The 21964-nt window shown below is 42.3% G+C and overlaps 1 protein-coding gene across 10 annotated transcripts in view; it reads right to left on the bottom strand.

Moving 5' to 3' along the window:
- Positions 1–21964, bottom strand: part of ADD1 (adducin 1) — a 90882-nt gene that overhangs the window by 53221 nt on the left and 15697 nt on the right. The window lies entirely within an intron of this gene.

The following is a 21964-nucleotide window of genomic DNA, read 5'->3' as shown; positions in this document are numbered from 1 at the left end:
GATGAAACTGAAAGAGACTGAAAAGACTGGCTTAAAACTCAACATTCAGAAAACTAAGATCATGGCATCTGGTCCCATTACTTCATGGCAAATAAATGGCTAAACAATGCAAACAGTAGAGACTTTATTTTCTTGGGCTCCAAAATCAGTGCAGATGGTGACTACAGCCATGAAAATAAGACACTTGCTCTTTGGAAGAAAAGGTATGACAAAACTAGACAGTATATTAAAAAGCTGACAAATCACTTTGCCAACAAAGGTTCATCTAGTCAAGGCTATGGTTTTTCCAGTGGTCATGTATGGATGTGAGAGTTGGACCATATTAAGAAAGCTGAGTGCCAAAGAATTGATGCTTTCGAATTGTGGTGTTGGAGAAGACTCTTGAGAGTCCCTTGGACTGCAAGGAGATCCAACCAGTCTATCCTAAAGGAGATCAATCCTGGGTGTTCATTGGAAGGACTGATGCTGAAACTCCAATATTTTGGTCACCTGATGTGAAGAACTGACTCACTGGAAAAGACCCTGATGCTGGGGAAGATTGAAGGTGGGAGGAGAAGGGGACAACAGAGAATGAGATGGTTGGATGGCATCACTGACTCAATGGATGTGAGTTTGAGTACACTCCAGGAGTTGGTGATAGACAAGGAAGCCTGGCATGCTGCAGTCCATGGGGTCGCAAAGAGTCGGACACGACTGAGTGACTGAACTGAACTGAACTGGTACATACTGTTAAGTACTTTAGCAGGGTGGCCCTATCCTGACTTTCAGGTGATAAATGTAGGCTCTAAAGAGACTATCTTATCTCAAGGTAGAAATATTAACCAAACTTTCAAGTGAGTTAAGAAAGTATTCAGTTAATGAGCCCCTCATAGTCAGTCTTCCAAAATGATTCTGTTCACATCAGAAGTATTTATGACTGAATATTTGTTTAAATCAGTACTGGCTCCACTGTGCAGCCACTGCATATTTCCAACTTACCAAAAGCAATGGAGTTCTTGGCCTCTAAGCACAACAGGGCATTTCATCCCATAATGAATCCAGGGAATATGAAGTACCTCCCTTCCCAAGTTAGGGAATGACAGGCAAGGTGTACTGCTGAAGAACAGGGCACTCAGCACACTGGCCTTGAAGTCCAAAGTTACGAGGGAAATCCAGTCGTCTTACTCATTCCGAAGGCCGGCGGGCTCTGCACACGCGCGCAGTCTGAGCGCCTCACACTGCTCTCGGTGCTCAGGAGGGGCGGGGCAGCAGTGTGGAACGCAGAGCTGCAGGCAGCACGGCAGGCCTGAGGACCCTGAGCGCCGTTCTGACGCAATGCTAGAAAGACCTCCGTGGTCGTTTAAACCTAACCCCTTCATTTCAGAACTATGAAAACTGAGGCTCAGAAACAGCAGAAGATGGCCCTGCGCACACTGGGCATCGCGGGCAGAGAACAGCAGCCCGGTGTGTCTGAGGTCAGGCTGAGGGCAAGCCGGAGGTCCAGTGCTCAGCTTGCCGCTAGATCCTGAACTTCTGAAGTCGCTTAACTTCTCTCTGAAAATCAGTTTCATCACCTATAAATGAAAGCTGTCATGGAAACCTCAAGGGATATTATAAGACTCAAAAATGCTACTTAGCATTTAGCAGTGCTTGCCAGTGGACACATATTAAAGGGCGGCTATGATTACTGGACAAGGCTGGGTCCAAAGTGTCCTGGTCAGGTTTTATGGACATTCCACAACACCAAATTCCTTCTTGCTTGCTTTATTTTTATTATTGGTGAGAAATAACTGAAAATTTCAGACATCTATCACAACTGCAACTGGTTTCAAAAACATATTAAAAGATATTTTCTTGTATGTATAATTTCTCATTATTACCACCATAAGAATTTCCTATGTTAATATCCAAAATACTTCTGAAGGCTTTAATAATCCAAATGATATTTGAAAGGGAAAACCATGAAGGTCTTAAAGTGAATAAAATGGCCTAATTTTCATTTTCTCATAATAAGGGGAAATGGCCAAAACCAACTGAAACAAAGGAAAATTATGCCTCAAACTGCATATATTTTATTAGTCTTTATTTAATCAAAATGTGCCATTTCAAACAAACATGACCCTACTGAGGTGGGGGGAGATTTCAAACACTCAAAGGCTCCGTCCACACTTGTGCCACAGAAGCGACAGATCCCAGAAATAACTTTTTAAAGTTGAAGTAGAAGCCAAAGGATATCCTCAGTGAATGCCTACCGAGCTCCTCCTGTCGTTGCTCAGTCACTAAGCCGTGTCCGACTTTCTGCAACCCCACGGACTGCAGCATGCCAGGCTCCTCTGCCCTTCACCATCTTCTGCAGTTTGCTCAAACTCATATCCATTGACCTGGCAATGCTATCTAACCATCTCATCCTCTGTCGCCCCCTTCTTCTCCTGCCCTCAATCTTTCCCAGCATCAGGGTCCTTTCCAGTAAGTCGACTCTTCACATCAAGTGGCCGAAGGAATGGAGCTTCAGCTTCAGCATGAGTCGTCCCAGTGAATATTCAGGACTGATTTCCTTTAGGATGGACTGGCTGGATCTCCTTGCAGTCTGAGGGACTCTCAAGAGTCTTCTCCAACCACAGTTCAAAAGCATCAATTCTTTGGCACTCAGCCTTCTTTACTGTCCAACTCTCACATTGATACATGACTACTGGAAAAACCATAGCTTTGACTATACGGACCTTTGTTTGCAGAGTGATGGATGCCTCTGCCTTTTACTATGCTGTCTAGGTCTCTCCTATCTTTTTTCCCACAGAGCAAGCGTCTTTTAATTTCATGGCTGCAGTCACTCTCTGCAGTGATTCTGGAGCCCATGAAAATAAAATCTGTCACCGCTTCCACTTTTTCCCCAACTATTTGCCATGAAGTGATGGACCACATGGCATGATCTTAGTTTTTTGCTCCTACCATGAAGCTAACGCAGGCCAGGCACTGTGTTAGCTTCAATCTGGATGCTTGGAGACTCAATGCACAAAACAGAGATTTCTGCCTTCAGGAAACATATACACTTAGCAGAGGGGGCCAGGCAATAAGTGAGCTACATAAATAACTTGCACAGTGCCATGGGCAGGTGACTGGGAGGATGGGGGTGGGGAGGTCAGTGGCAACATTAAGGAAGGGATCCTGAGGTGGCATCAGAGGTGGTGAGAGTGACAGGCATTCCAGCAACATCTGGAGCCAGGCCAGGAGTGAGAAGTGGCTTTGTTTGGGAGTGGAAGAAGGGGATGAAACTAAATCTGCTTATCATCATTTTAAGGACTGAGATATTTCAGTTACGTCTTGGTAAATAAGCAAAAAAAGATATTAACACTAGGAGGGCCCTTCATACCCATGTCCAAAACAGAACTCTTAATCATCCCCCAGCCTAGCCTCCCTGCTTGGACTCAAACTCCTGTAACACATTCTCCATAAAAACACAATCAAATCAGGTCCTCCTCCTACCTGATTCCTCTCAGTGACTTCCCACAGTCCCTGAGTAAATCTGAACTGCTGATACCAGCCAGCAGGGACCTTTCCAGCTAGGGCCCAGCAATCTTTTTGCCTCCTTGTCCCAGATAAACTGGCCTCCTTCTTCTGCAAAAACACCCAGCTCCTTCCTGCCTCAGAACCTTTAGACCCTTTTCTGCCCAAAACAAATTTACTTCAGCTACTTTGAGCACCTTACTCCTCATCAGTCAGGTTTCAGGTCATATTTCACATCCAAGTTTTGAGGAAAGTTTCCCTCACTGCGAGATTTAGAGCAGCCCCTCTTCCCAGCTCTCTCACATCACCCAGGGTTTTCTTCCCTTTCAAGGCATTCATCTGTACTTTCAGAGTACAGACTCTGGACTTAAACTGCTTGAGTTCAAACTCCAGCTCAGCCATTTACTGGCTCTGCAGTTGCTCCAGTAGCTAAGTCGTGTCCGACTCTTCGCGACCCCATGGACTGACAACAGCACGCCAGGCTTCCCTGTCCTTCACGACCTCCCTGAGTTTGCTCAGACTCACGTCCATTCAGTCAGTCGTCGATGCCATCCAACCATCTCATCCTCTGTTGTCCCTTCTCCTGCCCTCACTTTCCCAGCATCAGAGTCTTTATGTGACTCAGACTCAGCTCTTCCCATCAGGTGGCCAAAGGATTGGAGCTTTAGCATCAGTCCTAACAATGAATATTCAGGGTTGATTTGCTTTAGGACTGACTGATCTCCTTGCTGTCCAAGGGACTCTCAAAAGTCTTCTCCAAAGAAGAAAATTTAAAAAAAAAAGGAGGGGGGGGAGTCTTCTCTAGCACCACAATTTGAAGCATCAATTCTCGGGGCTCAGCCTTCTTCATAATCCAACTCGCATCCGTACATGTCTACAGGAAAAGTCACAGCTTTGACTATACAGGCCTCTGTCATTAGAGAGGTGACCCTACTCTTTAATATGCTTAGATCTGCAACAGCACTTTTCCCAAGGAGCAAGAGTCTTAGTGTCATGGTTACACTCAGCATCTGCAGTGACTTTGGAGCCCAAGAAAATAACATCTGTCACTGCTGCCACTGTTTCCCCTTCTATTTGCCATGAAGTGATGGGACCAGATGCCATGATCTTCGTTTTCTTTTCTTTTTTAAATTTATTTTTTAAACCGAAGGATAATTGCTTTACAGAACTGTGCTGGTTTCTGCCAAACATCACCATGAATCACCCGTAAGTATATATATGACCTCTCCCACTTGAACCTCTCTCCCATCTCCCTCCCCATCCCAGACCTTAGGTTTTTTGAATGTTGAGCTTTAAGCCAGCTTTTTCACATTCCTCTTTTACCCTCATCAAGAGGCTCTTTAGTTCCTTTTCGCTTTCTGCCATTATAGCAGTATCATCTGCCTATCTGAGGTTATTGGTATTTCTTCCAGCAATCTTGATTCCAGCTTGTGGTTCATTCAGACCATCATTCCGCATGATGTATTCTGCAAATAACTTAAATAAGCAGGGTAAACTCCTTTCCCAATTTTGAATGAGTTCGTTGCTCCATATCTAGTTCTAACTGCTGCTACTTGAACTTCATACAGGTTTCTCAGGAGGCATGTAAGGTGGTCTGGTATTCCCATCTCCTTAAGTTCCCACAGTTTCTTGTGATCCACATAGTCAAACACTTTAGCATAGTCAATGAAGCAGATATTTTTCTGGAATTCATTGCTTTTTCTATGATCAAAACGGATGTTGGCAACCTCATCTCTGGTTCCTCTGTCTTTTCTAAATTCAGCGTGAACATCTGGAAGGTCTCAGTTCACGTACTGTTGAAGCCTAGCTTGAAGGATTTTAAGCATTACTCTCCTAGCGTGTGAGATGAGTACAATTGTGCGGTAGTTTGAAAATCCTTTGTCACCACCTTTCTTTGGGACTGGAATGAAAACTGACCTTTTCCAGTCCTGTGGCCACTGCTGAGTTGACCAAATTTGCTGGCACATTGAGTGCAGCACTTTCACAGCATCATCTTTTAGGATTTGAAACAACTCAGCTGGAATTCTATCACCTCCACTAGCTTTGTTCATAGTGACACTTCCTAAGGCCCACTTTTCTTCATATTCCAGGATGTCTGGCTCTAGGTGAGTGATCACACTATCACAGTTATCCAGGTCATTAATACCTTTTCTGTATAGTGCTTGTGTGTATTCTTGCCACCTTTTCTTAATCTCTTCTGCTTCTGTTAGGTTCTTGCCCTTTCTCTCCTTTATTGTGCCCATCCTTGCATGAGATATTCCCCTGGTATCTCCGTTTTCTTGAAGAGATCGCTAGGCTTTCCCATTCTATCCTTTTCCTCTATTTCTTTGCATTGGTCACCTAAGGCGGCCTTCTTCTCTCTCCTTGTTATTCTCTGGAACTCTGCCTTCTGTTGGGTGTGTCTTCCCCTTCCTCCCTTGCCTTTCGCTTTTCTTCTCTGCTCTCTCTAAGGCCTCCTCAGACAGCCACTTTGTCTTCTTGCATTTCCTTTTCTTGGGGACGGTTTTGGCCACCACCTCCTGTACAGTGTTACAAACCTCCATCCACAGTTCTTCAGGCACTCTATCAGATCTAATCCCTTGAATCTATTCATCACCTCCACTGTATAATAAGGGATTTGATCTAGGTCATACTCAGTCTAGTGGTTTTCCCTACTTTCTTCAATTTAAGTCTGAACTTGGCAATAAGGAACTCACGATCTGAGCCACTGTCAGCTCCCGGTCTTGTTTTTGCTGACTGTATAGAGTTTCTCCATCTTCAGCTGCAAAGAATATAATCAAGGTGATTTCGGTATTGACCATCCGGTGATGTCCATGTGTAGAGTGATCTCTTGTGTTGTTGGAGCAAGGTGCTTCCCATGACCAGCGGGTTCTCTTGGCAAAGCTCTGTTAGCCTTTGCCCTGCTTCATTTTGCACTCCAAGGCCAAACTTGCCTGTTACTCCACGTATCTCTTGATTTTCTTCTACTTTTGCATTCTAGTCCCCTCTGATGAAGAGAACATCATTTTCTGGCATTAGTGCTAGAAGGTTCTGTAGGTCTTCACAGAACCAGTCAACTTCAGCTTCTTCAGCATTAGTGGTTGGGGCACAGACTTGGATTACTGTTGAATGGTTGGAATGGTTTGGATGTTGAATGGTTCAGAATCAGTGAACTACAATGGATGGGAATGGGTCAATTTAATTCAGATGACCAAAACATCTACTACTGTGGGCAAGAACTCCTTAGAAAAAATGGAGTAGCCCTCATAGTCAACAAGAGTCTGAAATGCAGTACTTGGATGCAATCTCAAACACGACAGAATGATCTCAGTTTCCAAGGCAAATGCTCTGTAAGCTTGGGTAAATTTCTTAATTTCCCTGATCTCACCTCCTACATCTGAACTAATGAGGCTAACAAATGTGCCCCTCATAATGTGTACAAAATGTCTAGCACGGATGTCTAACTAACCACGTACTGACACAGCAAGTGCCAGTTATCAGTACTACCTTCAGAAATCCACTGTCTCCCCGGTTAGAATGTAACCTCTCCAGAGAGCAGGAGGCTTACCTCCCTCACTCACTACTGTTTGCACAAGGCTAACACCTAGTAGGCCCTCGATAAACATATACTGAGGAGCAAATACACACTCAGGTCTCACATTCTGGACTGGCAATGCTAATCTAAGTCTGGATTCCAGAGGCATCTGACTGTAAGAAAAGTTATCACTTTGCCCCATTCAATCAAAACTGACGTATGACCAAGAGACTCTGGGGATACAAGCAGTTAACTAAACAAACTCCAAATGGACTCTCAGTCCACCACTCACAAGGAAGTTCCAGGCTGCAAACCAACAATATGTGTGTCAAACTGGGTTTTATGTTTCAAGTAACCTGGGTATTATGTTTCTAAGAATTACGTCAATTCCCAAAGTTGGTAGACAAAACTAAAGCTGCATCTGTCTCTAGCTGACTGAATTTGGAGACTCAAGCAAGGATAACTCCCAAGGTCAGGAATTAAGAAAAGGAGCATTCTAGACTCATGGTACCAGAGGCCCAGAAAGACCCAGCCAAGCAAGTCAGGAAGCACAGGCTGACCAGACATATGTGAGTATAGAAAATTCTATACAGACTTCATACGGAAGTTACTCTGCAATCCAGTTAAACACATGAGGAAGGACTAACAACACGAGCATAAGACGAGAATGTTTTTACCTTGAATTGACACTTAGCCAAGCAATAACTATCACTGTTAACCAGAATGTGGTGACCCAGTTTTGAAATGATCAAATAAACTGTTCTTTCCCAAGTATGTTATACTGCGGGTCTAGGAAAACCTAGGCACCTTGGCCTTGCAGCCTGACCTTCTAGGGTTAATAAAGGAGAGAAATGGTCCATTTAGTCAACTGTTCAATCCCAAGCCTCTTATGAATAATCATGCTTCTTTTACTTAGGGGAGGCAATTCTCCTCAGGGCCCAAAAGTATGACAATACCTCAAACTGATTTCCAAACAACAGTTCAGAACATTCTGAAAACCTACAGCATACTTTCGAGTGAACATCAACATTTTAGGATTCAGTGAACTAAAATGGACCAGAGTAGGTGAATTTAATTCAGATGACCAGTATATCTACTACTGTGGGCAAGAATACCTTAAAAGAAATGGAGTAGCCCTCACAGACAACAAGAGAGTCCAAAATACAACAAGAGAGTCCAAAATGCAGTACTTGGGTGCAAACTCAAATCGACAGAATGATCTCTGTTCATTTCCAAGGCAAACCATTCACTATCACAGTAATCCAAGCCTATGCCCCAACCAGCTGAAGAAGCTGAAGTTGAATGGCTCTATGATGATCTACAAGACCTTCTAGAACTAACACCAAAAAAAAATGTCCTTTCCATCATAGGGGACTGGAATGTAAACATAGGAAGTCAAGAGATACCTGGAGTAACAAGTTTGGTCTTGGGAGTACAAAATGAAGCAGGGCAAAGGCTAACAGGGCTTTGCCAAGAGAACCCACTGGTCATAGCAAACACCTTCCTCCAACAATACAAGAGATCACTCTACACATGGACATCACCAGGAATCAGCTTGATTATACTCTTTGCAGCCAAAGATGGAGAAGCTCTATACAGGCAGCAAAAACAAGACCTGGGAGCTGACTGTGGCTCAGATCACAGACTCCTCATTGCCAAATTCAGACTTAAATTGAAGAAAGTGGGGAAAACCACTAGACCATTCAGGTATGACCTAAATCAAATCCCTTCATGACTATACAATGGAAATGACAAACAGATTTAAGGGACAGAGTTCCTGAAGAACTAAGGACGGAGGTTCGTGACACTGTGCAGGCGGTGATGCTCAAAACCACCCCCAAGAAAAAGCAGCACAAGAAGGAAAGACGGCTGCCCAGGCAGGCCCTGCAGACGGCCGAGCAAAGCGGAGAAGGAAAGACGGCTGCCCGGGGAGGCCCTGCAGACGGCCAAGCAAAGCGGAGAAGGAAAGACGGCTGCCCGGGGAGGCCCTGCAGATGGCCGAGCAAAGCGGAGAAGGAAAGATGGCTACCCAGGGAGGCCCTACAGACGGCCGAGCAAAGCAGAGAAGGAAAGATGCACCCATCTGAATGCAGAGTTCCAAAGAATAGCAGGGAGAGATAAGAAAGCCTTCCTCAGTGATCAATGCAAAGAAATAGAGGAAAACAACAGAATGGGAAAGACTAGAGATCTCTTCAAGAAAATTAGACACTAAGAGAATATTTCATGCAAAGATGGGCTCAATAAAGGACAAAAATGGTATGGACCTAACACAGCAAAAGATATAAGAACAGGTGGCAAGAATACACAGAACTATACAAAAACGATCTTCATGACCCAGATAACCACAATGGTATGATAACTCACCTAGAGCCAGAAGTCCTGGAATTTGAAGTAAAGTGGGCCTTAGGAAGCATCACTATGAACAAAGCTAGTGGAGGTGATGCAATTCCAGCTGAGCTACTTTCATCCTAAAAGATGATGCTGTTAAAGTGCTGCATTCAATACGCCAGCAAATTTGGACAACTCAGCAGTGGCCACAGGACTGGAAAAGGTCAGTTTTCATCCCTATCCCAAAAAAAGGCAATGCCAAAGAATGTCCAAACTACTGCACAACTGCACTCATCTCACACGCTAGCAAAGCAATGCCCAACATTCTCCAAAAGAGGCTTCAACAGTATGTGAACCGAGAACTTCAAGATGTTCAAGCTGGATTTAGAAAGGGCAGAGGAACCAGCAATCAAATTGCCAACATCCAATGGATCATAGAAAAAGCAAGAAAATTCCAGAAAAACCATGTACTTCTGCTTCATTGACTACACTAAAGCCTCTGACTGGGTGGATCACAATAAACTACAGAAAATTCTTAAAGAGATAGGAACACCAGACCACCTTACCTGCCTCCTGAGAAGAATCTGTATTCAGGTCAAGAACCAACAGTTAGAACCAGACAAGGAGCAATTGACTGCTTCCAAATTGGGAAAAGAATACATCAATGCTGTATACTGTCATCCTGCTTATTTAACTTCTATGCAGAGTATATCATGCAAAATGACAGGCTGGATGAAGCACAAACTGGAATCAAGATTGCTGGGATAACATCAATAACCTCAGATATGCAGATGACACCACCATTATGGTAGAAAGCAAAGAGGAACTAAAGAGCCTCTTGATGAAAGTGAAACAGGCGAGTGAAAAAGCTGGCTTAAAATTCAACATTCAGAAAACTAAGATCATGGCATCTGGTCCCATCACTTTATGGCAAATAGATGGGGAAACAATGGAAACATGAGAGGCTTTATTTTCTTTGACTCCAAAATCAGTGCAGGTGGTGACCACAGTCATGAAATTAAAAGACGCTTCCTCCTTGGAAGAAAAGCTAAGATCAACCTGCTGCTGCTGCTAAGTTGCTTCAGTCGTGTCCGACTCTGTGCGACCCCATAGACAGCAGCCCACCAGGCTCTCCCGTCCCTGGGATTCTCCAGGCAAGAACACTGGAGTGGGTTGCCATTTCCTTCTCCAATGCACAAAGTGAAAAGTGAAAGTGAAGTCGTGCCCTACTCTCAGCAACCCCATGGACTGCAGCCCAGCAGGCTCCTCCGTCCATGGGATTTTCCAGGCAAGAGTACTGGAGTGGGTTGCCATTGCCTTCTCTATGACCAACCTAGAGAGCATATTAAAAAGCAGAGCTATTACTTTGCGGACAAAGGTCCATGCAGTCAAGGCTATGGTTTTTCCAATAGTCACGTATGGATGTGAGAGCTGGATCATAAAGAAAGTTGAGCGCCGAAGAATTGATGCTTTTGAACTGTGGTGTTGGAGACTCTTGAGAGTCCCTTGGACTGCAAGGAGATCAAACCAGTCTATCCTAAAGGAAATCAGTCCTGAATATTCATTGGAAGGACTGATGCTGAAGTTGAAGTCCCAATACTTTGGCCACCTGATGCAAAGAACTGACTCACTAGAAAAGATCCTAATGCTGGGGAAGATTGAGGGCAGGAGGAGAAGGGGACGACAGAGGATGAGATGGCTGGATGGCATCACGGAATCAATGGACCTGAGTTTGAGCGAGCTCTGGGAGATGGTGATGGACAAGGAAGGCTGGTGTGCTTCAGTCCATGGCGTGTAAAGAGTTGGACACAACTGAGTGATTGAACTGAATAGCATATTTTAACAAGCCAATAAAAATACAAAGCACTCTCAAATAACTGCAACAGCATAAATAAAATAAATAACCCCCCAAAGTTCAGTTCAGTTCAGTCACTCAGTTGTGTCCGACTCTTTGTGACCCCATGAATCGCAGCACGCCAGGCCTCCCTGTCCATCACCAACTCCCGGAGTTCACTTAAACTCATGTCCATCGAGTCAGTGATGCCATCCAGCCATCTTATCCTCTGTCATCCCCTTCTCCTCCTGCCCTCAATCCCTCCCAGCATCAGAGTCTTTTCCAATGAGTCAACTCTTCGCATGAGGTGGCCAAAGTACTGGAGTTTCAGCTTTAGCATCATTCCTTCCAAGGAACACCCAGGACTGATCTCCTTTCTTGTGGACTGGTTGGATCTCCTTGCAGTCCAAGGGACTCTCAAGAGTCTTCTCCAACACCACAGTTCAAAGGCATCAATTCTTCAGTGCTCAGCTTTCTTCACAGTCCAACTCTCACATCCATACATGACCACTGGAAAAGCCATAGCCTTGACTAGATGGACCTTTGTTGGCAAGGTAATGTTTCTGTTGTTGAATATGCTATCTAGGTTGGTCATAACTTTCCCTCCAAGGAGTAAGCATCTTTTAATCTCACAGCTGCAATCACCATCTACAGTGATTTTGGAGCCCCAAAAAATAAAGTCTGACACTGTTTCCACTGTTTCCCCATCTATTTCCCATGAAGTGATGGGACAAGATGCCATGATCTTAGTTTTCTGAACATTGAGCTTTAAGCCAACTTTTTCACTCTCCTCTTTCACTTTCATCAAGAGGCTTTTGAGTTCCTCTTCACTTTCTGCCATAAAGGTGGTGTCATCTGTATATCTGAGGTTATTGATATTTCTCCTGGCAGTCTTGATATCAGCTTGTGCTTCTTCCAGTCCAGCGTTTCTCATGACATACTCTGCATATAAGTTAAATAAGCAGGGTGATAATATACAGCCTTGACGTACTCCTTTTCCTATTTGGAACCAGTCTGTTGTTCCATGTCCAGTTCTAACTGTTGCTTCCTGACCTGCATATAGGTTTCTCAAGAGGCAGGTCAGGTGGTCAGGTATTTCCATCTTTCAGAATTTTCCACAGTTTATTGTGATCCACACAGTCAAAGGCTTTGGCATAGTCAATAAAGCAGAAATAGATGTTTTCCTGAAACTCTCTTGCTTTTTCCATGATCCAGCGGACGTTGGCAATTTGATCTCTGGTTCCTCTGCCTTTTCTAAAACCAGCTTGAACATCTGGAAGTTCATGGTTCACGTATTCCTGAAGCCTGGCTTGGAGAATTTTGAGCCTTTTAAAAAATCCTAATGTGGGACCTTGCCTAGAATGGGAGCTCAAAAAACAGTTGCTAAATGAAACGGTATAAATTGGAAAAGAAAATTTACAGCATAAGTAACTCTCCACATGGGTTAGGATGAAATAAAAAGTTTCAGTTCCTTTTAAGCTCACATACTCTGAAAAGGAAGCAGAGGTATCAGAAAAATGTCCCTTATTTGATGGATCAGAAGTGGCTGCTTTATTTGGTATTTCTCTGATTAGCAGGAAAGGATGAATGCTTTTTATATGTTTATTTACATCTGAAATTTCCATTACTGTCTATTAATTTCTCTGTCCACCTGCCTATCATTGAAATCTTGATGTATTTATTCCTACAAATTTGAATTAAACTGTATATTTAGAATGACCTTTTGTCATATTTGACATTTCCAGAGTATTATCTTTCATAGTTTTATTTTTCAGTGAGCAAACATTTTAACATTTTAATATTTTGGTCTGCAAACCTCTTCCTTCGAATTCTTCTCCTTTTAAATAGAAAGTTATTCCTTCATTGGCACATGTATGAGAAACTGTTCCAAGAAGTTTTAGGAATTATCTCTGATAAACATTATTTTGCTTTTTCTCTACAGTCCTTATAATTTTAAACATCTTTCCTGAATCCATCTGGAATTTCCTGGGATGGCTCTTTCCAGTTCTCCCACTGCCTTCTCCCTGGACACTGAGGCGTGAGTTTCTCCACCCCCACCCAGGCCCAGTGGAGAACGTTTCCACTGCGCACCAGCAGCATCCGCTACCGCCTCACAGTCTTCAGTGTCGTCTTTTTCACCTCGGTTTCCTCATTTGTAATAAAATATACTCAAATCACGCTTCAGGGCTGTGTGGACAGTTAGAAACAGTGAGTGTGAACTATCTAGTGCAGTGTGTGGCACAGTGAGTGCCCGACAAGCCGGGAATACTGTGATGATCCAGTATCTGATGAGAATGTGAAAGCAGCCGCTAAAGAAGTCCATTTCAAAAGCTTCAAGAACATGAAGTTTAACCAACTAAACGTTAAAATACTTAATTAAAAACATTCTATTGAAAGTACTGTGTTCTATCAACACATGGAGCACAAATAAAGTAGTGAAGTTTCTCTAACTCAATTTCTAAATCAATACTGTAGTGTAGGTTACGGAAAGAGACTTGGGTGTGGTTTTAAAAACAACTCTGGGTGAGGCAGCCAAAGATAAGCCAACCAACCATCTGTTCAACTGAACAAATTTAAGTGAACTGTAATGCACCCTATTCTGTTTATATTTCCAAAATCTGAGAGATAATATTGATACACAAAACATCTGGCTTGGGTCTTCATAAAAATTCTGCTAGCCTCTCATTGCTGATTAATAAATGTGCTCAATTCATATCTAGAGTAGAGACCCTCAAGCCAAGCCTCCTGGGTTCTGATCCCAGTTTACCATTTTCTAGCTGCATAACCTTAGCCACATTTTTAATCTCTCTATAAACTTCCCAGGTGGCTCAGCGATAAGGAATCCGCCTGCCAATGCAGGAGACGCAGGAGACGTGGGTTCGATCCCTGGGTGGGGAAGATCCCCTGTATAAAGAAATGGCAACCCACTCCAGTATTCTTGCCTGGAAAATCTCATGGACAGTCTGCAGGCTACAGTCCATGGGGTCGCAAAGAGTCCAACACAACTAAGCAACTGAGCACACACACGCGCACTCTATGCTTCAGTTTCTTCACCCGTCAATGGGAATGATATTATTTACTTCCTTAAAATTAAATGAGTTAATTTACATCAAATGTTTCATACAATGCTTGGCACACAGTAAATAGAATGGTGGTTGTTGTTCCTCCTCATTATTATTATTACAAGCAGCATTAGCATCTTTAGACTGAGAGCCTCCTTGGTAGCTCAGTGATAGAGTCCACTTGCCAATTCAGGAGACAGCGGTTTGATCCCTGGTCCAGGAGGATCCCACATCTGTGAAGCAGCTAAGCCCACACACCACAACTACTGAGCCTGCTCCTGAGTCTGGGAACCACAACTACGGAAGCCCGCGTGCCTTAAGAGACTCCAACAAGAGGAGCCACCGCAATGAGAAGCCTGCCCGCCACAATCAGAGACTAGTTCCTGCTCGTCACAACTAGAGAAAAGCCCTCACATCAATGAAGACCCAGCACAGCCAAAAATAAATAAATAAAAATTATATATATATTTTAAAAAGAACACTAGAAGAACATTCTATGATGGGCACTGTGTTCCTCAATACAAGCACAGGGAACACAGAGCAGTACCACTTTTTGAGTTCCCTCTTACAGATATCTCACTGCTCTGTACTGTCAATTTTTAATACAATTCCTAGACTTCAAGCTTACTGAAGCAGGGAGCTATTAAATGCTTCACCTTCCAAAATTCCCTACACAATTCTCTAAACACAGATTTTAAATAATGCTGATTAAATTAACATAACAGACATAAAGAGCAGTGAGACAAAACCTTGTAAGTACGCATTTTTAGCACCAGAAAGAACTTGAGAAACCACGTGATCATTTTATAGGTGAAAAAACTGTGCACATGACTTTAGCCAAGTCTCATATGCTGGTCAAGCTGTAGCTTGCTCTTTCCTGTACCAAAAACATCAACTCCACTGACCTTCAAACTGTGCATTTTAGAATCACCTCATACTAAGTCTTACTAAGTTTTATACCAATACACAACCACTATTCCCATTACTAACAAATACCATTTGGAGAGCTCACGTAAGAAAGAAAATTTTAGAGTCCTCACCACTCAAATAAGATGTTCCATACTGTTATTTTCTAAATATTATTTGCATGTAAGAAATACATAAAACTCCCAAGGGCAAAACAACAACTACAGCAATAACAGCCAAAACCTTGAGACCAAAACCAGAACTCTGAATTGGAATCGCTCACAGAAAGTGACATGACCAGAAGTCAGATGACAAAATCTCAGCTGGTAGAGGCAAAAAAAGGAGCAGCTGATGAGCTGAGCTCTATCAGGGGTGGGAATGGTCTCAGGCTGAATAACTCTGGGTCCCAGTAGAAGACAATAAAATCATCTCAGGGAAAAACATCCTCAGGTTATCCCACAGGTTGCTGCTGCTGCTAAGTCGCTTCAACCAAATGTGGTCCAAGTTAAAAATTCAATAAACCCAAAAACAATCTCCATAAGTGACAATCACTGAAGAAATAAATATCTTACAGGTCAGGGCCCTCAAAGACTTCAGATACTAGAATTACTAAGCAAGACACAGAATAACTATGTATGAAGTGCTTAAAAATAAATTAATCATAAATATGACACTCCCCAGGGACTATCTAAAATAAGCAAGAAGAGCTGAAAAAGAAACCAAACAACTTTTAGAAATGAAATAATTTAGAAACAAAAAAGTTTAATCAACAATGAATTAATAGCACCTTTCATACAAACAGGAATCAGTGAATTAAAAGACAGATTGAAAAGAAATTAACCAGAGAACAAGCACAGAGAGACAAGGAGATGCAAATTATGGCAAAAGACAGAATAAGAAATGTAGAGGGAATGGCTGACAATCCTACGTAACTGAAAGACATGAGTCCACAAATGTCAAGCAAAGTAAATCTCTTCCTCATAAATACTGTAATCATTCTGCACAATAGCTAAGGCAAAAAAGTTTTTTCTAAAAGCAGACAAAGGAAAAAAAAAGACATCACCTACCTAGGAATAACAGTCAGACTATCAGCAAACTTGTAACAGAAGCAACAAAAGTAGAGAACCTACTGCAAGGGAAATACCCGTCAATCTAGATTTCCATACCAAGCAAGACTATTTTTGAAGAATGCCTACGAGATAATGCCATTCCAGATAAACAAAAACAGAGTTACTACCTACAAACCTACAGTAAAGGAGTTTCTAATGAAGAAAAGGGATTCCCTGGTGGCTCAGACGGTAAAGAGTCTACCTGCAATGCAAGATACTTGGGTTCGATCCCTGGGTCAGGAAGATCCCCTGAAGGCAATGTCAACCCACTCCAGTATTCCTGACTGGAGAATGAAGAAAAAAATAATCCCAGGGTAAAAATCAGAATAGTAGTAAGCATCATGAGTAAAGAAACTGCTAAATGTGAAAGCGAATCTAAACGTGTTTTTGAAAAATATAATGATGCTGTTGTCCAATCTAGGCGTTTAAAAAAAAGGCTAGACTAAAATACTGGACAAAGTAACAGGTAACTTGATCACTGGATTTAATTGGAATTAAAGTATTTTAATGTCTTTGTTTTGTCTGACAGTGGAATATGAAACTAATTTCACTTTGTTAAATACGCATGGCAAAATTTCAAGGACAACCATGAAAAGAACATAACAGATTATGTAATCCAAACCAACAAGGAGAATACATGATGAAAAAAAAGCCAAACAACCTTGTTGTTCAAAAAGGCAAGAATGGAGGGGGGGAATTACAAATAGAAGACAAATTGTAAGATGACAGAAAAAGTACAAATCTGTCAGAATCACAATAAATGGAAATGTTATTACACCAGTTAAAAGACAGATATAATAATACCCACTGTGGTAGGTTTGGTGACGATCCCCAGAGAAATCAGTCCTAATCCCTGTTACCGATCAGATCACATCACATCACATCAGTCGCTCAGTCGTGTCCGACTCTTTGCGACCCCATGAATCGCAGCACGCCAGGCCTCCCTGTCCATCACCAACTCCCGGAGTTCACTCAGACTCACGTCCATGGAGTCAGTGATGCCATCCAGCCATCTCATCCTCTGTTGTCCCCTTCTCCTCTTGTCCCCAGTCCCTCCCAGCATCAGAGTCTTTTCCAATGAGTCAACTCTTCGCATGAGGTGGCCAAAGTACTGGAGTTTCAGCTTTAGCACCATTCCTTCCAAAGAAATCCCAGGGCTGGAATGTCAGGTCCATGAATCAAGGCAAATTGGAAGTGGTCAAACAAGAGATGGCAAGAGTGAATGTTGACATTCTAGGAATCAGCGAACTGAAATGGACTGGAATGGGTGAATTTAACTCAGATGACCATTATATCTAGTACTGTGGGCAGGAATCCCTCAGAAGAAATGGAGTAGCCATCATGATCACAAAAGAGTCTGAAATACAGTACTTGGATGCAATCTCAAAAACGACAGAATGATCTTTGTTCGTTTCCAAGGCAAACCATTCAATATCACAGTAATCCAAGTCTATGCCCCAACCAGTAACGCTGAAGAAGCTGAAGTTGAACGGCTCTATGAAGACCTACAAGACCTTTTAGAACTAACACCCAAAAAAGATGTCCTTTTCATTACAGGGGACTGGAATGCAAAAGCAGGAAGTCAAGAAACACCTGGAGTAACAGGCAAATTTGGCCTTGGAATACGGAATGAAGCAGGGCAAAGACTAATAGAGTTTGCCAAGAAAATGCACTGGTCATAACAAACACCCTCTTCCAACAACACAAGAGAAGACTCTATACCTGGACATCACCAGACGGTCAACACCGAAATCAGATCGATTATACTCTTTGCAGCCAAAGATGGAGAAGCTCTATACAGTCAGCAAAAACAAGACCAGGAGCTGACTGTGGCTCAGACCATGAACTCCTTATTGCCAAATTCAGACTGAAATTGAAGAAAGTAGGGAAAACCACTAGACCATTCAGGTATGACCTAAATCAAATCCCTGTTACCAATAACCTTACTTTATGTTGCAAAGATTCTGGAAATGTAATTAAGGTACTGAGAATGGTGAGATTATCCTGGATTACCTGGATGGACCCTAAATGCAATCACCAGCATCCTTACAAAAAGGAGGCAGAGATGCTGGCTACAAAGACAAGAGAAGAGGGCAATCTGACCAGGGCCTCAGAGGATGGAGTGGTGCCGCTACAGCCAAAGAATGCTGACAGCCATGGGAGTCAAGAACAAACTCTCTCCACTACAACTTGAGGGGACGTACGCTCCCATCAACACAGAGGTTTTGGCCTGGTGATACTGGTTTTGGATTTCTGGCCTCCAAAACTGTGAGAGAAAATCTCTCTTGTTTTAAAGCACCAAGTTTGTGGTAATCTGTTAAAGCAGCCACAGAAAAAACAATTAATATAATCATAAAACATAAGAACAGAACATAAAAAGTTTGAAAGTAAATGGATGAAAATATGCATACCAAGCAAACAACAACCAAAAGAAAGCTGGAATATCTATATTAATGTTGAGATAATAAAGACCATGGAAAAGAAAACCATTTCTTTAGAATGGTAGCGCCATTCTAAAATGTGATAAAAAAAAATTTTCAAGTTAACAATAAAATATTCATATATATATATGCCTAATAAAATGGTGTCAACACATATAAAGCAAAAACAGTAAAAACTCAGAAACTGAAAATCTACCATCATAATGGTGGGCTTCCCAGGTGGCTCAGTGGGAAAAGAATCTGCCTGTAATGCAGCAGACGTGGGTTCAATCCTTGGGTTGGGAAGATCCCTGGAGGAGGAATGGCAGCCCACTCTAGTATTCTTGCCTGGAGAATCTCAAGGACAAAGAAGCCTGGCGGGCTACAGTCCACAGGGTCACAAAGAGTTGGACATGACTGAACTGACTGCGCACGCATGCATGCACCATCACAGTGGGTGATTTAACCCATAATGCAGAGATTAACACCAAATCATCAGCTAATTGTTAACAGGCAAAACAGTAAAAAAAAATCGGCGAACAGTAAACAGAAAAAAAGAACCATGTCATCAAAAGATCATCAGAAGAAATAGAACCTTGCAGCTCCCTACTTTCCAAAACAATCCATTTCATGGGCACCCCCTGGTGGCCCAGTGGTTAGGCGTCAGCACTTTCACTGCGGTGCCAGAACTGAGCGGGGCCTGAGATCCACAAGCCCCACAGCAGGGTCAAAAGAAACAAACAAATATTTTGAAAATGACATCCTTGGAAAAATTCTTCTCTAGAATACTATGAATGTTTATTAAACATTCACCTCACATCTGGATGGAACTAAAAATCTCAACAAATTCCAGCGAACTGGTACATACAAAACATCACTCTGATCACAATGTAATTAAAACAAGTCGATAACAATCTTTTAAAACATATATTTGGAAATTTAAAAGCATACTTTTAAATAATGTCAGGCCAAAGAAGAAATCATAATGAAAATCTGAACACACATAATAAAAATATTATACTTTGAAACTGCTGGGTTTACTAAAGACCTACTTCTAGACAAATGTATAGCCTTCAATGTTTCTACATAAATGGATAGCCCTCAACACTTCTATTAAAAATAAGTATGTGATCAACTTCTTACTAAGAAGTTAGAAAAAGAATAAACTCCAAACCACTTAGCAATCAAACTATACTTTATATAATTTCTAATCCTTGAAACTACTCTGAAAGTTAGATTATAGCTCAGATTATATAGCTACAAATGTTCTGCTTATCTGAATTTAAAAGCACGAACCAAATTCGCTGACCATCCAGTGGTTAGGACTCGATGCTTTCACTGCTGGGGCCCAAGATCAATCCCTGGTCAGGGAAGTAAGATACTGCAATTCATCAGATCTGGCCAAAAAATAAAAAATAAAAGCACAATCCATACACTCCTTCAGGGGGAAAAAAACATACATCACATACGATGTAACTCATGTACCCTTGCAACTCTCATTCAGTCTTGATTTTTACTGAGACTAAAGATGACATCATGGCTGTTTTCACAGCACAATAAAATCTGGGGTCAAGAGCTGAAATAACATACAAATAATTCATTTTAAAAAGGTACTGGCAACCTTCCATAGCTGTAGTCAGCAAATTGTGCACTATTTTCCTGAGGCTTCTACTTCACCCCAGGGCATTATGAAGACATCAAAATGGAAATTATCCACCAAGAAAAAGTAAAACATACTTTAAAACTGCTAGCTTGATTTTTATAAAGTAGAAATAATAAAATAACTGTGAGTGAGTGATATGAAACATTTCAATGATCTGGAGAGCGCTCCTGTGCCTACAGAGAAGCCCCTAGCAGGAGTCTCCGTGTCCTCATCCTCATGGGCTTCTACGCTCTCTGATCTGATGAGCCACGAGCCCTTGAAGTGGGCCCTCTGCTCCTGTTGTGTTTGATGCCCGATGCCCACCCAGTGCAATGCCTGGCACACTGAAGGCCTTTCTAAAAGTTCCATGAATTAATAAGTCTCCTAAATGCGACTACTATCATTACAAACTATAGAGACAAACAAAATTCATACTATTACTGTCTGACAAAAAGCCGGAAATGTCTCCCTGAAGAAATTCCCTATTTTCCAAAATAATCAAACACCCTGGGCAGAAAGCGGAGCACATTCAGTATTCCAGACATTCTAGGTAAGGGACATTCCTGGTGGTGATGCTGTCAAAGTACGGAGTGTTTCAGTTCCCAGGGACAACTCTCAGAATAAACTTAGCATGTGGATGACGGGGTCACCCAGCTCCCCAACAAGGGGCAACTGTCTTCACCTCTCTCCTATGGAAGCAGACACTCAGTCCTAAAGGGAGTTCATTCCATGAGACTCAGCACCATTTCTACCCTCCCTTCTTGACTGAAGGTCTGTGCAATAATAACCTATCACCTGGGAACAAGGCTGGCCTCTTAACTGAAATATTCTTAAATCTTGGAAAGGACGGTTAACCACAAAGTTCGTGCTAAGCTGCAAAAGCTTACAGCTCAAACAGTTATCTCTACACAGAAATTTACTTAAAAAAGAAACAGCTGGGAGTAGCTAGTAAGCGGGGCTCTTTGCTGCCTCCCCTCCTAACACTTGCTTCTCCCTGGTCTGTGCCCTGGGAGAGGAAGGAGAGGACATGCGCGCTGACAGCAGCCGACACGCCACACGTGCTCAAAAGCCCCACTGCGGCTCCACAGCAACTCGAGGTGGACAAGACTGCTGTGATCACTGTTTCTGTTTCAACAGGAGAAAAAAACGAGTTCAGAGAATTTCATCAACTTGATCAATTTCATCACCTCTAAAGTTTAAGTGGCAAAATACATCCAGATGCCATACCCCTAACAACCAGCACTGTACTAACAGCTGACAATTTAGTTACTTCAGTGAGAATAAAAATGCCTAATGCAGCATTCACGTTTTACAGCTTTCTGGTGTGTATTCACATATCACACAATTCACCAACTTAAAGTGTACAGTTCAGTGGGTTTTAGTATATTCACAGACACAACCCTCACCACAATCTAATTTTATGACATTTTCATCACTGAAGAAGCCCCACACACACTGGCAGTCCCTCCCCATTCCTGTTCCTCCCCTCCCCCACCACCTCTTTCCCTTGCTTCTTTCATTTAGCACAACGTTTCTAAGTTCAGCCACACTTAGCATGCATCAGTATTTCATTCTCTATTACTGGGTTTGTTTCCACGTTTCAGCTATTAATAATAATACTTCTATGAACACTCATGTACCCATTTTTGTGTAAATGCTTTTTCATTCA

This window comes from Bubalus bubalis, chromosome 7, assembly GCF_019923935.1.
Source record: "Bubalus bubalis isolate 160015118507 breed Murrah chromosome 7, NDDB_SH_1, whole genome shotgun sequence".
NCBI classification, from domain to species: domain Eukaryota; kingdom Metazoa; phylum Chordata; class Mammalia; order Artiodactyla; family Bovidae; genus Bubalus; species Bubalus bubalis.
The sequence above is the reverse complement of the archived record's forward strand: the minus strand, read 5'-3'. Positions and strand labels throughout refer to the sequence as shown.